Below are 16,323 nucleotides of genomic sequence, written 5' to 3'. Positions count from 1 at the left end.
TTGTAAGAATACAAAGCCAACAGCAAATGTCTAAAAAGTGCTTTTCTTGAAAATGTATTTCCAGCATTCTCCTACCTTAGTAACACAAGTTACACTGCTGATGAAAACCATTCTTGTCATGTCTGTTCTAAGTTGTCTTGATAACCGGTAAAGGAATACACCAAAAGTATGGTTCACTTGAGCAACAGCTGTCACTTGCTTTGAGAATAAAGCACATTCAGACTGTGGCTTGTGACCAACAACTTCTGATGCCCAAATTAGGTGCCAAGTAGTATATTTCATTGTAGGTTGACTCATCATGCAATTTAGCAATATAATGAACTTTTTTATTAAGCAAAGCCAAATAAAAATAAGACTGCAGTGATTGAATGACTGGGGGCTACTTTACATGACTTTGCATGCACAGATCATTCTAGTATGGAGTATGCTTTTTGTCTCTCTTGACCTTCCCATGTGTGGATTATTTTACTAGACAATTACCTTTTCTTTTTTACGTCCTCTGAGAAGTCAGATGCAACTTCTTAATTTGTTCAAGAGCTCATTTATGGAGAAGAAACGGAGAAAGTTTTATCCAGAAAAGAATCCTTCTTTGTATTCTATAATTTGTTTCAGATGCCTCTAATTTGCTTTGTAGGGGAAAAGAAACAAGGCCACTTAGATCTCAGCACTAGGCATAAGAGGAAGGGATTTGCCAAGGTTCTATTGGAAAAGGAATCTAAATCAAAACAACAGAGAAGGGACTTAAGTGAAATCCCAAGTGCCAGTAGAATGGAACTGAAGAGATGAGAATTCTTATTTCTGACTGAAATCCTGGACTTAAATTAGAGAAGCTTTCTTAGAAGTGTAAAAGATTTATATTTTTTCCTGTGCCCTTAGGCCCTTCAAATTCACAGTATAGGTTTTAAGCATTGTTACACAAAATGAAATTCAATTTATTTTGGAAGTCCTTTAAATGAATACTTCTGATAGCCTTATTTTACATCCCTGACATTACTTTCAGAACACCCACTAGCTACATTGCAGCAGCTTTTCAACCTGTCGGCTCTGACTTGTTAAGCAAATATCCAGCAGGGTGTGAATAGGAATGGTATTCAGTAATGGGGCATCCACGTTCTTGACATACTTAATATACATTCTGGCTTTTTGCTATTGTAAGAAGACAAAAGTCTGTAAAACTGTGGCTTATATGCATATCCCTCTGCACCAGAAGTGTTTCTCACTGATCATGAAAGTCAAAAAAAACCAGGAACCACATGAAGCTACCCATTACTCTGAACTTTTTGCTACCTACTGTCTCTATTTCCATCCTAATGCTGGCTTGATAAATTAAAGGAGATAGCAGAAGATGTCCTACGTTGCAAGTAAGTATTCATACCCACTTGAAGTCTAATTCTCAATTATAAAGAGGAAAGAACTAGCATAGATTTTGTCTGAACCCTCCAATAGTGAAAAATTTTTCAGGGGATCTGCATTTAAAGAGCAGGGCCAAAGTAACCCAAGGAAATAATTATCTCTGACCGTAATAATTGACTCCTTCTATTCAATTTGAGGAGTGCCAAAGCAGCACTCTGCAGCAGAACTGGCAAGTGCTCTATTGCACTGATACCTCTGTTGGGGCAAAACAAGACACTGCCTGTGTTTGTATAGAACTATGTTTGGTGTTGTGTTGTGTTGTGATTTGGGGTGTTTCTCTTAATGAGAGATATGGCTATTGAAAATAAAAATGATAAAAATCTTCCTTTCTTGTAGGTTTTCATGCCCCAGCCCTTATATGCAAACACTGTAGCTACTGTACTTTTAAAATGCTCCAATTAGGAGAAACCCCAGAGGCAAGAGGTTACCATCACTGGCAAATACACCCTTCTTGTGAGAACACAACAAATCCCCCATTCATTACAGAGTTAGGAGAGCACAGAGCTCCCTGGTGTTTAGTCCTCCTACAGGGTCCAGAGCAGCAGCACAGCTCACATAGATCTCCTGGTATGCACTATCTTGCAGCTGGAAGAAGGTCAAGAACCTGTTGCTGGTCGCTGTAGTCCTTATGGGAAATAAAATGATTAGAAAAATTAGTTTAGCTGCAGGCTACAATACATAGATACACATGCAAAGCTCATTTTCTGAACTATGCGGAAGGTCATCACCACATTGAAATTTCATTTCTGGTTATGGATACATATAAATCTTTTTTCTTTTTTTAATATGAAGTAGTTCAAGGCAGCAGACCTTGAAAGTGTCTTTACAGGAGATGCCATAGGGGATCATGCCATCAGTACTGATTTTGTTGAACATTCAAAACTTCTAAAAGATTTTAGAGAAAATTTTCCAGAAAACTCTGATGCTAAAAAGCACAAAATTATTCACTTGTCTTGCGCATAACTCAGATAACAAGTCAGATTCCCACGTCTCTTTTTCTGGATTAGTGGTAGATAAGCAAAAGAAAAGACAAATAAGAAAAGTCTTCAGGCATTAACAAACTTTTAGTAGTTTTCATTGTCATCATTCCAGAGAGGATTTAATGCAGTTTATTCTTCAAAGGACTTTGCAAGTAAGAAACTGAACACTTCCATATGGACTGTGCTCACAGAGTAGTGCTGTCATTCCGTACCATTGGTAATCTCATGATAATGTTGCAGATCTCTTGTATCTTCTGTGTTTCCTCTCCATCTCCCTCCTTATGACTGTCTTTTTATACACTGAGGTATTTTGCAATCTTGAATTGGGTCAAAACAACCTGAATTTTGTGTCTTGAAGAGAGTAATAGCAAGAGATTTCTTAGTTGCGTCATTTCAGTTTTGTGGATTTTGCCATTGTATCTGAAGTAATTGCTGCTCTCACCCATTTGATGTAATTGCTGTTAGTAGTCATCCATTATATATGTATATATTTATTAAATAATACAGTAGATTTGAAATGTTATATAAATTGATCATCTGCGCAGCTTCCCCTTTCCAAGCCAAAATAACAATTACATGAATTTTGAAAGGGTTTTTTTTTTAGCTGGATGGAACATATAATATTTCCTTCATTAATTACAAATTTCATTTTATCAAATAATTCCATACAGAAGCTCCATACAGAAGTCTTTGACAGTAGTCTTATTCTTTCTTTTATCAGTACTACCCACTGGCATCCACAAATTATTGGCTCTTTTATTGTCACTTGTTTAACAGATTCTAATTAGTGATAGTATCCCTCTTGTCACTTAACAGAATATGTAAGGTTTGTGGTACAATGGGAAAAGGAGGATAAACTTTCTTCAGTGCACTGTTGGACTTTATCATGCTGAAGGACTCTAATGCTGTGACAAGAACATGCACTGATAGATACTGCAAATTAAGGTTTCTGGATACCTTCAGAGCTTCAGAGGTTCTGATGGAAGATGAAGGGGAGCCAGAAGACAAATGACCATTCAGATAAAAAAGCTTTAAAAAATTGGGGTCTTCATTCTAGAAATACATAAAATTCTGTGCTTGGCTGTGTGAGGGAATGTCCAACTTAAGCTCTTAGGTTTTTGTGCGGTGGCCACCTTAGTGAAGATAGAAAAAAAATTATCTAGATACTAAAGTTCTCATAATCCAATGATTTTGGTTTGGCCACTTGAACTTTCAAGACCTGATAATTAAGGTCACAGACGCAGATCCTGTTAGGAGGACCTGAAGTCAGTTTAGATGTGCAGGACTTTGTTCAGTTTGGCATGGAACCATTTTTAGTTCCTAGGTCTGGACTAACGGTAGTTACTGTAATACATTCCAATGCTAAGTTTTTGAGGAGTCACCAGTTCTGGAAATTCATCTCTTAATTTATTTACGCAGGATAAAGTAAGGTGTACATTAAGTGTCTCTGGTGATTACCTGATTTTTGATATTTTGGTGAATTGCGAAGACATAAGCTTCAATGACTTGGTTAAATCTCCACTAATTAGTTGAAGTTCAGTTATTGTATGTATTCCTCTAGCAATTACTAGATGTTCATTGGTGCCAATGTCAAAAACTGGATAGAAGCCAGTCTGGGCCTCATTATCTCACCAGAAGTCCTTAGGTGCTAATCAGAATTTGATAAAGATTAGACAGTTCCCTGCTGGCACTTGGCTATTAAATTCCACTTGCACTGTTGCCTCATAAATACTACAAATTCTCTTTCGCTAGCAGACTGTTCACAAAATCCTTTGAAAAGAAAAGTTTCATTTTAGGATGACTGAGCAAAATGGAATCTAATTAGGCTGGAAGACTCCTAACCACCATAATTTCTCGCAGTGTAATAATGCCAAAATAATGCTTTTGAAGCTGTCCTGCTACAGGATTTCCAAATAAATGTGTGTCATTAAATTAGGAGAGCTTAGCAAACTGGGATGCCTAGTACTGATCTAAAGGGCAAAGATTTGTAGATGTCTATGAAGAGAGCTGGGATTTTGTAAGTTAAATTGCACCTGTGGTGCATTGCTGGATTTGAAACAACCATTTTATTTTATAGCAGTTTTAGAAGAAAATCAGTCTTCCCGCAGGAGCTGCTTAGTCAGCTTTCACACGGAGAACCTGGAGGGGCACAGTCCCTTTACATAGGATCTGCAGGGTTCATTACTGAGTGTGTTGGATTGTCCTTTTTCATTCCCTGCAGATAATTCAGGCTTAATCTCGGCAGCATATTTCCAGGATATGGTGTACTCCTGGGCACAAACAAGCAGGAAACCAGCCTAGAGTGTTTCACCAATACCTTTATAATAAATCTGTAATCACCAGAAATATGCTGCCTTTGATAGCAGACTAAACTTCAGTGATGAAAGGGGCAAAAAAAGCTCCATTAGCAGTTCTTCCCACTAAAATGAAGGAGCTAATATGATTTTGTAATCTTGACAGCAGCCACATACCTAAACCAGTCAGGCTAGGGAAAGAAAGCAGGAACGAAGCTGAGGGTGATCCAGGTCTTAGGTAAAGGAGAACAAAGGGGTGTCTGCACAGCACAGAGCAGGTATCTGAATTACCACCAGGGAGCTACCAAGCTTGGCTTGAGAAGCCCTGCTCAGCAAAGCCCTTCCTAACAAGGCTATTTAGCCCCCACGGAGAGCTGCACTAATACGATTATGTGACTTCTGCTGTGCAGGATTTCTTGCTCAAAGGTACCTAAAATCTTTACACAGGATTAGCTCATACAGCATAGAAATACTGTTAAGGAATTGCTTGGCTGTATCTGAAGACATGAAAAGCAGGTCAGTGTCCTTGAGTGCTTTGTAGAGCTCAGAGGAGAGCAGTGAAGCAGCAGCCAAGGATTGTATGCAGTATACACATTCTGCTTTGTTTTGCACTCATCCGGTGCAAAAAATACAAATAAATACAAATTTTGACATTGAATTTGTGGGCAAATGCCTCCAAAGGGAGACAGTCTTGCTTTATAGGTTATATAGTGTAGCCTGTAAAAATTAAACCTGTTTTTATTATTGGAACTGGCCATGGTGACACCTTAACTGCTTTCAGAACCTTCTGTGCTGTTTATCTTGTAGGCATGTGCCAATTTTGACTTGGAATTTTTATTCCAAAGCACCTTCTGCCTTTCATTTATCAGCTTGGGTATCATTCCTGTATAAAAAGCATGATTTGTAATGATAGTGTCAGAAGTGAGTGGCAGTTTGTGAAAAATAGAACATGCAGAGGGGATGTCTCTGTTCCTTGTTTACAATGAAGTATGTGGTGGGAGGTAACAGTGGATCATCATGTTCTTGTGCATAGTAAATGATAATTGGCGTGTCGAAAGATCAGCAACCAGGCCTAAAAATGAGTCTTCTCCATAATCGAACAGAGGCTGTGATCCTACTTTCTTCAAATTCTGTTGTGCATGTCTTTCTCATTCTGTAGGGATGGAGGCCATTCTCTTTCAGTGGAATCCTTGAAAATCCAAAGTCTCTTCTTCCATTAGGAACACCATGACTTGTTGCATAGCTGAAATCCCTGCCTTTCATTGTCCTGTTCTGTATTGAGTAACTACCAGTATTCTGGTGATGACAAATGATCACTTGGATTATGCACAAATGTGTTAATCATATCCCTGCTTGAGATTTCCTCAACATGTATGCCCAACTGACATGCTAACACAGGCTATAGTGTTGATAATTTTCCTTTTCAATGGAATGTGGATCACTGGTATTGCTATGTATAGAGCTTATTATACCATCACTGTAGCATACCACATGAATCTATCCAAAATTAGTACCGAACTGTAACTATAAAAGTATTCATCCAAGAAAAAAAAAGTAAAATTTGGAATATGTCTGTACATTGACGAATATATAGAGTATGTCAAATGGGCATAAGTGTGGGGAGGCTGGTTTTAAGTGGGTGAGGAAGCATCCAGGCTGCTCATTATATGCAGTTCATAGAAGTGCTCAGATGCATTGAGGTTTTGAGCTCATGGTCAGGACTGGGCATCTGAAGACAACAGGTAAATTAAGGTTTTATGGGTCTCTCACAGCAGGTGGGCTTGCCTGCTGCCTAGAAAAGTTCTACTCACAGATATTTTTTGTATAATCATAGGGTGATCATTTAAAGTATGATCTTATATCAAAGTTATATTTAATACCACTGGTTTTCCACAGGTTCTTGGGGAGTGATTTGACAAGGAAGATGTGGTACAGCCCTGTTCTATCTGAGCTTTTTGTCTTGCCTTGTGGTAATATCATTCTGCTTCTGATTGTGCTCATAGTCATTCGTTGACTTCACTTTCGTCCACATTAGCAGGAGTGCTGATGATAATAATGCTAAGAACATATGTAGGTCTTGACAGGATTGTAGTCCATATATGCACAGGATGAAGTGCACCTAAGTCCGGGCTTTCAGCATGTTAATTTTACTTGGTGTTTGAGTAGGCTAACAAATTCTGACTTCTGTTTCCACTCCTCAGACTCGCAGGCAATTAAAATAGTAGCAGACATCACTTCACAACATGGGTAATGAGACCAATTCAGGTCGTAAGTCATTTGAGACTAGACTGATATATGTGATTAGTCACGTGTGAACAAATGCTTCACAAATTTATGAAGCAGTTTTGCAGTACCTAGAGGACGGTCACCTCCAGCTCGCTGACTCTTATGGAGGATCTCTAATTGCTCACAGAGCCACAACATCTCAGTTATTCAGCAATTAGAATCCTCCAGAATTATAGATTGGTACACAGACTTAAAATCTGTACTTAACCTACAGATCTCAGTGGTTTGCTGACCACAGAAGATAATAATAATGTTTTTTCCTAATTTAACAGTTGCAATTTTTATTTTTTGGAATTATCTGGAAACAAGCAGGCGTTTGCTCTGCATTTTTTTAGATACAAATTTTGAACCTTGGAGGGCTTTAGCAGCTCTGTATGAGTAATGTGGTTCCTTCCTCCTATCCCAAATATTTCTAAAAATAGCATTAGTGAAAATAGTTTATTGTTTTTTCAAGAAAAAGTTTCTTGCCTGGTTTAAATCATAATCTGTGCAGACACTGCCTTTCTCACAGCCTGGGAGATGTTGATCACTTTTGCATTGTACCATTATGATGTCATCCAAAGAGACAGCAAATACTGTAGATTAATGCTGCCAAAATTGAAGTAATTGCACTGTGGAAGCAGCAGGCGAGTTACTATGGCCATATGGCATTATAATAACTTGGGATAAATAGTTGGGATAATAACTAACGGGAAACAGCAGTATTTCTAGGACATGAACGTTTGGCAACATACACTTGGCTAAGAGAAATTCTTATAAATATATGCATTTCTTGCCAGGAAGCTAAGGAAACTACCTATACTAAGAGGGGAATCACAACTCCTTTTTAGCAACAGAAGATGTTTGTGAGGTTGAGGTGAAAGTGACATTTGCCATCTCTTCTCTGCTCAGTTAGGACTAAGACTGGTCTTAGGCACCTCACCTTCACAGAAACTGGAAAGCTACTAACTTAACAACATCCCTGAAAGTAAATTTAGCTCGATAGCTAAAACTTTCTCTGAGTTTCTGTTGTAGTCTCAGAGTGTACAGTGTATGTAAGTTGCACAAAATGACCTCTTAATGACCCTCAGGAAACCACAGAGATGTCCTTGTCCCTGGCAGCTTGGTGCTACAGGGACAGCACGCCTTTCTTGTGGAATCAGGGCAGCTCTGGATGCAGTAGAGGTGTTTGATCTGGCCCTTAGCACCTGTGGAATAAATAAAAGCAATAGTAGCAAGCTTTCCTTTTTTCAGATGGGTCACGTGCTTCCCTAAATAGAATGCAGAGGGACTCGATCAAGTCTGGTTTTGTAACAACAGACAGAGCACAGCAAAGGAGAGCTGAGAGGGAGCAGATCAGCCTCACACAAGGGGCATAGCACAGTGCAATATGAGATTGTTCTCAAATTTCTCATGTCTTCCTCTCCTTTTGGTCCATAAAGCAGCAGAAAGAGGGAAATTTCAGACTGGAATTTTTTTCTGTCCCTTGTAGTTGACTTTCATCAAAGTAAGGTATCCTCTGCTTCAATGTAGGTATCTGAATTAAAAAAAATAACTGCAGCCGTGTCAGATTGTGTACTTGAACCAGCACTTTTCCACTTGTAAAATTGGGCTAGTTATTTAGCCTGGGAGCTGTGAGGGACATTTAATTACCATTTATAAAATACAGAGGAGCTAATGCAAGTTAGATATTTTATATTCATAGTATTCATGACTTTACTACCTTAGCTCCCCAGTCCTAGAAACTGATTAGACTTGTGAAAAGAAGAGAAAAAAGTATTTCTAGTAATACTCTTTTTCACTGGTACTGGAACACAAATTACAAAGTGGTTGCACAACTGACTATGGTTTCTCAGAGCTTCAAGATATTTTACCGTTCTCTCAAAGATGCCACAATGAAAAACTGTTTGATGCTTTCTTGGTAAGTACATCATGCCACTGGTACTTCACATGTTTAGTGTGAATGTTTAGTCACACTTCTAATGTATTTTTTTTGTATCCTTTCTCCTCATTTCTAGACACTTAAAATGCCAAATGTTCTAATATTTTTTAAATGGGAGAAAATGGAGACATGTACTTTTCATATGATAGAAATTATGGAAGGACAAATTCACACATGCTCTGGAATTTGAATTGAAGTAGATGAGAAATTTAACTTAGGCCGTAGTAGCTCAGAAAGTAACACTGGTGAGAAAAACATGCTCAGCCAGCATAGTTGGTTTTTACTGAACTTGCAGACTATGAATTACATTTTTACTCCTATTTGGATATTCTGAGAACCAAAAATGTCCTTACTGTATCCTGACTACATCCACTTTGAATCCAGCATGATGATCTGTTGCTCAGAAGTGAGACAGAGAATAGCAATTCCTCTATTCTTGATAGGTCACAGAGGGGAAGGAAAGCTTCCATTAGAAGTCTCTGCTCTGGTAGACTTTCAGCCTAGTAAATAATGAGTAACATTGCTGTTCCACTTGAGCAGGCTGTCAAATTAAGTATGTTTCTGTGATGATGCTTCTGGCATAGCTGGCCTAATGCATATGCAATACGTGTATTCAAGTAAAATGAAAACGAAATAAAATGCACAGTGAGTGTGTGAGCTGGAAAACCTTATGCTGTTTCTGTGACTAAGGTTGGTGACTCAGGTGTTAAGCAGTATTTCGCTAGAGCAGGAGGAGAGGCCTCTGGTGTTGAAAGTTGTAGCGCTAGTACAGCCAGGGTTCCTGTAAAGTAGAAGTCATCAGCCTACATGCCTATCCCCTTGGCAATAAGAGGCAGAGTGACAGATGAACTGCAATGGCTCCAGCCGTAGGATATATTACAGTCTTTTTGCTAATGCAGACATCTGTGGAAATAAATGGCAAAACCTACATTGCAAAGTGAATGGCAAAAGCCTGACTTTGAGACCCAGAAATACTTGAGTGAAGTCAAAATCTCCACAGGCATCTGTGAGTTTTGGATGTGTCTTTTCACATGGGCCTTGATGTTTGTTCTAGCTTTTAGCAACTGGTGACCAGAAACAGACAGGTGCTATTTTACAACCCATGTAGGAGCTGTTGCAGCTGTCTGACTCTCTGGGAGCTTACAAGGGCTAAGAATGTGGGAAAGCTTCTCTTGTATAATGTTTTGCCTTGTCTCTGTTAGAGGTTATACTGAGCACCCTTTATTGTTAAAGCAGGGGCTAACCATGATCTGATAAAAGATTCCAGATTTTTATTTCACAGAGGAAATAACTGCACAACTTCATCTTCCAGTTAGACAGGTATGAAAAATGTTGAATGAGGCACACCAGCTTCTGCTTACTGTTTAGCAGGGGAATCCTTTGTGTGCTGGAGGGCACGATGAGGCCGAGAGGGAAATGGCAAACAAGACTGGGAGAGCAAGGACATCTGCTCCTTGAAGACAAATCTGGTGTAATTGGAGTAAGTGAAATGTTGCCAGTTCAGGAAACAGGCTGTAATATTACATTATCCAGATACAGACTTTAAGGACAGGCAATCATCACGGAGAACAGAGGAGGAGATGATGACAGTGTGAATGAGGAAGGGCATTATGCTCATAACAGAATAACCTTCACATGGATGGCAACTAAGAGACACCTTGAACTTGAGGCTAAGGACTGAAATGGTAAAACAAGTATAATAGGAAACAATTACTTGTCTCCCAGGGCTGGGTGAAAATACAGATCAGGAAATATTTATGCGGATGTGGGACTGTACTTGGATAGGACACTGATCATATGAAACTGCAATTACTCTGACATTGACTGGAATGAGAATTATGGAGGGATTTAGGAAGCTGGAGCTGTGTGTATTGACAGATTCCTTTTACCCGGCAGCCTGACAACCAACGAGATTAGGGGCCATTTGGAAAAAGCTGCAATGGCTAAGCAAGGCAGCACATCTGCTGATGCCAGCACTCAGGCCGGAATGACATTAGCTGAAAGTTGGGAAGGAAGGAAATTGATGTTGAATGTGACCATGATTCTGATTTCCAGATGTGAGGAAATCCATGCTCTATTGTACTCTGTGGGCCATAACTTTTGGGTGAATTGAAGTCATTTTATTGGATAAATTGATGTCAATTCGTGTCATTTTACTAGATAACATGCCACATTAGTTTTCAAGACTATCTGTCCTGACAGGCCCAGATTTAATTCAGTGTGTTTTGATTGGACAAAAGGAAAGAATGTGGTGCTTTTAAAGGAAAATGTAAAGAGACATTGTGAAGACCTAGATCCTTCTAATGATCAAATGTTAGATTGAGGTTAAATAATCAGGCTGTATTGTCACTGAGACGTGTTACTGCAGTTATAGTAATCACATCCATCAAAAATGCAATTTCTCAAGCTTATCATCTGATATGTACCATATATATGCACATTAGTTTGCAGTAAAAGAGCAAGGGACAATAGCTTTTTGGACCTTTTCATTTTCCTGCTAGTCATGTTGTTTCTGATATACTTGAGTTGTGCTGTGGCACCTGTCTTTGTTGGAACAAAGCTATTCTCTCACTAAAAGCAATTAACTCGTGATTTGGTGTGTTCAGCCAAATAGCCTCGTATTTGCTTTGATGATTTTGTGACTATTTGAGGGTAAACCCAGCAAGCTGACACCAAAGAAATGAATCTTTAAGGCTGCACTGGATGGTTACAATAAAAATCTAAACCAAAATCAAATAAACCAAACTAAACTAAATTGATATGATATAATTTAATAATATTCCTCCTATAGTGAAGCTATAGGAGGAAAGTTTACAAAGAATGTAAAAAGTGTTTAAAGAAACTTCCTAAAAGCAAACTGTGTGAATAAATACTGGCTAGTGGGAGAAAAATCTTCATCCTTTATCTTGCTCAAATAGTGCAGTAATGTTTAACAGTAACACTTTTTCATACGTATATGACAGTACACTATAAAACAAATACATATTAATGCAAAGTTTGTCATTTCTCTTTTTGGATTATTATGAGACAGGATGGTAGAAGCTTAATGGAGAAATAAAGCTAACCTCTTCCATGTTGTTTTCCTTCCTGCCATGGCAGTGTGCTTCCGTCCCAGTGACATACACTGAGGTACCCAGTGTTGACATCCATTTTCTAGCCACTAAGAGACTAAAGGCTGCTTTTAATTTACATATTACATTTAAAAGAGAAGTTGCTGCTCTCCTTAGGGATAGACTACAATAGCTACCCAAATGTAAGTACAATTTTTTTTAAGCCAATGGAAACAGTGGAGACTGATCCACAACTAGCTAAAACTGGACTGGCTTTTGTAGATGCACAAGAATTATTGCTTGAAAGGCAATCTCTGTCCTCGAATCTCTGGGTGAGGTGAATTTGCTCCACAATGCTCCAGGCTGTGTTAATGTGACTTTTCAGGTTCTTGGCTTGAAATAAAGTTAGCCAGCTTGCTTAGTTCCCACACAGAGTATGCCCCCATTTATTTGCAAAATACCTTCTTGCCACGGTGTGATCCAGCGTAAAGCTATTGAACTTAGAGTGTTCTGTCTGCAGAGCTTCAGTGTGAGCCTAGAGGACACTTATAACCTCGAAGGGACTGGAATCTATCTGCCTGGAGGATGGAGGATTGCATGATATGGAAGTAGTTAATGCCAGCCTGCAAAAAGACAGCTTGAGTTGCTCTTCCTAGTAGAAGGAGTAGTAGAAGAAGTTTAGACTGACAAGGTGGGGATAAATACTTTTTCTATGGGATGCAGATGACAGCAGAGTTATGTGGTTTGGTCAGACCACTGAAACCATCACACATACCTATTGAAAGGGAAATGACAAAGATGCAGAGAAAGCCCTATTCCAACAGTCCTTACTTACATAATTTGTCCTGCAGAAGTCTTTTAAAAGCTGCAAGACATAATTTACAGGAAGACCCATGCCTTTTCTTACATTGACGTAACATTGTGGACTAACTGGTGGTGTATATTTACAGTGATGTAATGAATATTTGATGTAAAAAATTTCTCTCACGGGAACTTCTGTGAGCTGTTTTCTAGGAATGTTTATCATGACTTTTGAAGTGTTAACTCCTTTGAATGGGCAAACTATATTCCTCCACTCATTCTGCCAGATTCTTGGTAAAAGTCTACAAATTTCTTTTAGATTGAGATTAATGGGGCGGCATCACACAAACCACAACTGGATCTGTCATAGTAATTTAATAAATTTATAACTCTCATACTTCCAGGATAAATATAATTTTGAAATGTGGTTACCATTAATATCTTTTAAGAACCACACAAAATTCACTATATTTTTCAGCACTCTGGTCTGGATCTTCCCTCTGTAGATTATTTCTAGACCTTCAGCAAAATGAGGGAAATAAACTGTTTCAAAAGCATTTTTTTTTGTGCATATGCATTTTGCAGGCCAGAGAGTAAGAGTTTCCTACACAGCCACACAATTCCTACTGCTTCTTTAGGAGAGCAAGTCTTTTTCTACAGATTGTTAAGGGTTGTAAGGGATGCAGTCCCAACACTTCCCCTGCCATGAGCAGGGACACCTTCTACTAACCCAGGTTACTCCGAAACCCATCCAGTCTGGCCTTGGACACTTCTGGTCTCTGGGCATCCACAACCTCCCTGGGCAGTTCAGGAGTGATGCAAGTAGGCTGTCAGTGTGGGCCGAGGCTGAGGCAGGGGAGGATTTACAGAACATACCCAGGATGTGCTCTAGGGATAGCACAATAATGATGAGATCTATGAAGTTGCAAGGGGGGAAGATGGACACAAAGAGGCAATGACAGGGAGCAGTGGTGCGAAGCTGCCTGTTCTGAGTCACAGGAATATGCAGCTTTTCTCTGTGGAGGAGCGTGGGGGGAAGGTGATCTCTTCTGCTTATTCAGGCTCTTTCAAATGTACAAGCTTCTGAGCATATTTTCACAAATATCACTAACATACAAGTAACATTAACATACAGCTGCTATTGACAGATATAAATTTGTTGCTCTTCTTGAAATATAATTAGGGCTATAAATAATACCAAACTGAAAGCTCCGGGAGCTGTGTGTCTCTCCAAGAATTTTTCTTTATTTTAGACACCAAAGAAATACTAACGATAGTCACAGAAACAAGGAAAATACCTTAGCTATACTCCCTCTGCTATCTGCACTGTGATTTTGTTCACTGAGCTCAAGGAGGCTGTTTTCTGCATGTCTCTTTTCTGCATGTTTTTCTGTGTCCCCTGAGCCTCTTGACTGCAGTTCTGTGTCTTTTTGGAGCTTTCTTATTTCTGCAGAGGGAATCACTGCCATCTCCTGGTCAAGCAACAGAGAATAATAAAATTCTTCCACCCACTTGTGAGATGTACCATTGCCCCCCACTCTGTGGAAGCAGGGATTTTCAGTGGGGGATCCCTATGGATTTGGTGCAGGCCATTCTGTGATTATTATACCAGTTATTTATCTGAGCATTCAGAGAAAAAGGGAGCACTTCATTCATCATAGGTTGGCTGTCTGGTCCAACAGGTCCCGACTAGTCAAATTTGTACATTTGTTCCATCATTGATGTAATATGTAAATGGGGATAAATCAATTATTTGTGCTATAAAAGCAGGACAATTTAAGTACGCTTTCCTTAGACAATGCCTTAGACTTCTTTAATACCCTTACAGATCAACAATACCCCTTTGTGTTACACATCCACATAAATTCAGTCTGTACTTTTAGTTTTGCTTCCTGAAGTGACTGTATCAGAACAAGAGCTTAAAAATCTGTTGAAATGAATGGCTGAAGGTGCAGCTGGATGCCATCAGTCCTATCAGCTAGTCATATAGTGCCAATAAATGCCTTATGCTTGCTTTGCTGTTTAAGAAATATCCCTGTGACTGCTTGTGAAGGGACAAAACTATTTCCTTTCATTTATTTGGAACAATCATTTCCATAAGACCTGTATGTCTCCCCTAAAAAGCTAATCTTCAGTATGACTACATTTTCTATGGTCTTTCTTCATTAGAAAATTCTGGCATATATTTAAGTCAGCTTAAATATTTATTTTCTCAAATACCAGTTTGGAATGAGCATTTCCTAATTTTTGTCTTCCAATAACTTGCCTTATTGTGACCTCTGAGTTCGTAGCCACAAGTAGATTAAAAAACCCACTTAAGTATAGCCACCTTCAGAGCCAATCTGCCAGCTAGTGCTATATAAAGGTTGCACTTTGAAATGTCAGTATGCATTGTATCTTGTGTGTCTGGAAAAGACTAATGGGTAAGGAGGCAAAGCTGGGAAGTACCAGTACAGCATTTTGAGACTTTGGTTTGTGGTTTACAAGAAAAAAAAAAAGTTCTTAAAAAATGAGACCAGGGGCTTGCAGCCATTTAATGTTTAGATTCATTGTGTTTGTTCACATCCTTTCTGTGCTCTAATTCCACAGCTCTCTCAATTGACTGCATGGGAGAAAAAATTTGGCCAGAAGCTGACACCACTTCTCAACAAGGTTAGGAGAAACATTTAATCTCATTTTTTGTTATTATTAGTTCCCATTCATATCTACAATGAAGGACAACAATTTTTTATTCCCCACCATGTAGTCTGTGAGACTTTAAGGATAAAGGATTTGGTTTAATGGTTTTCATCTTTTTACTTCTTAAAGAGCAGGTATTATTTTATGGCACTCTTTCTCATACTCAGTAGACCTCCACTCATCTAGTAAACAAATTATTTGAGCATATTGTTATGCCCAGAAGATGCATATGTCTGTATCATATGTATTAGCCAAATGTTCCAAAGAAACCCCATGCTGCAGAACAGATAATTGTAAAAGGCTTCTCACCAGGAAATAATTTAGAGGTAATCAGACCTGTCCCTGGTAAGTTTTGGAGCTTTGTAGACATACAAGATGAACTCAGATTAAGACTTTGACCTGTCTGTGATATAAAGTCTAACAACAGCAGACAGCAAAGCAGGAATGGTGGCAGCTTTAATCATGGGTTTTGCCCACATTTAGCAGGCCAGCAGGGCACTCATTTCAGAGACTCATAAGATTATTCTTTCCCCGTGAAATCCTCTTGCTGCTTTCTGGTTCGCTGACAGCATCTGAAAATGTGTTCTGATCTGATGTGGTACCACTAACAAAGGAATTCTCTCTGGCCTTCATCCATAATGAAAATTGCAAGAGATTTCACTTCTAACCTGGTAACTGATCTTTAAAGTCAATTCAAAAAAACACTTACCAGTCCTGCCGAGCTGTGGGTCAGTGAAAGATTCCACCTGTTTTCGTGTTCTCTCCTACAATGCCTGCTTCTCTTAGTCAAATGACAAAAACCAGTGAACAGAAGGCATGGTTTTCATCTTAAGTTTTCATGTTTAAAACCTGAAACCTTCAGGTTTACTGTCAAGCCTATACTTTTCGAGATCTCTTAA

The 16,323-nt window shown here is 38.9% G+C and overlaps 1 long non-coding RNA gene across 2 annotated transcripts in view; it reads left to right on the top strand.

Annotated features, from left to right (window-relative positions):
* Nucleotides 1-16,323, top strand: part of LOC120411050 — a 47,759-nt gene that overhangs the window by 23,244 nt on the left and 8,192 nt on the right. For both annotated transcript variants that reach the window (XR_005603445.1, XR_005603444.1), the window contains exon 4: nucleotides 15,335-15,397. This is a non-coding gene — a long non-coding RNA (uncharacterized LOC120411050). The remainder of the gene's footprint in view (nucleotides 1-15,334; nucleotides 15,398-16,323) is intronic.

Source organism: Corvus cornix, chromosome 20 (genome assembly GCF_000738735.6).
Source record: "Corvus cornix cornix isolate S_Up_H32 chromosome 20, ASM73873v5, whole genome shotgun sequence".
Taxonomy (NCBI): Eukaryota; Metazoa; Chordata; class Aves; order Passeriformes; family Corvidae; genus Corvus; species Corvus cornix.
Note: the sequence above shows the minus strand (reverse complement) of the source record. Positions and strands in the feature narration are given on the sequence as shown.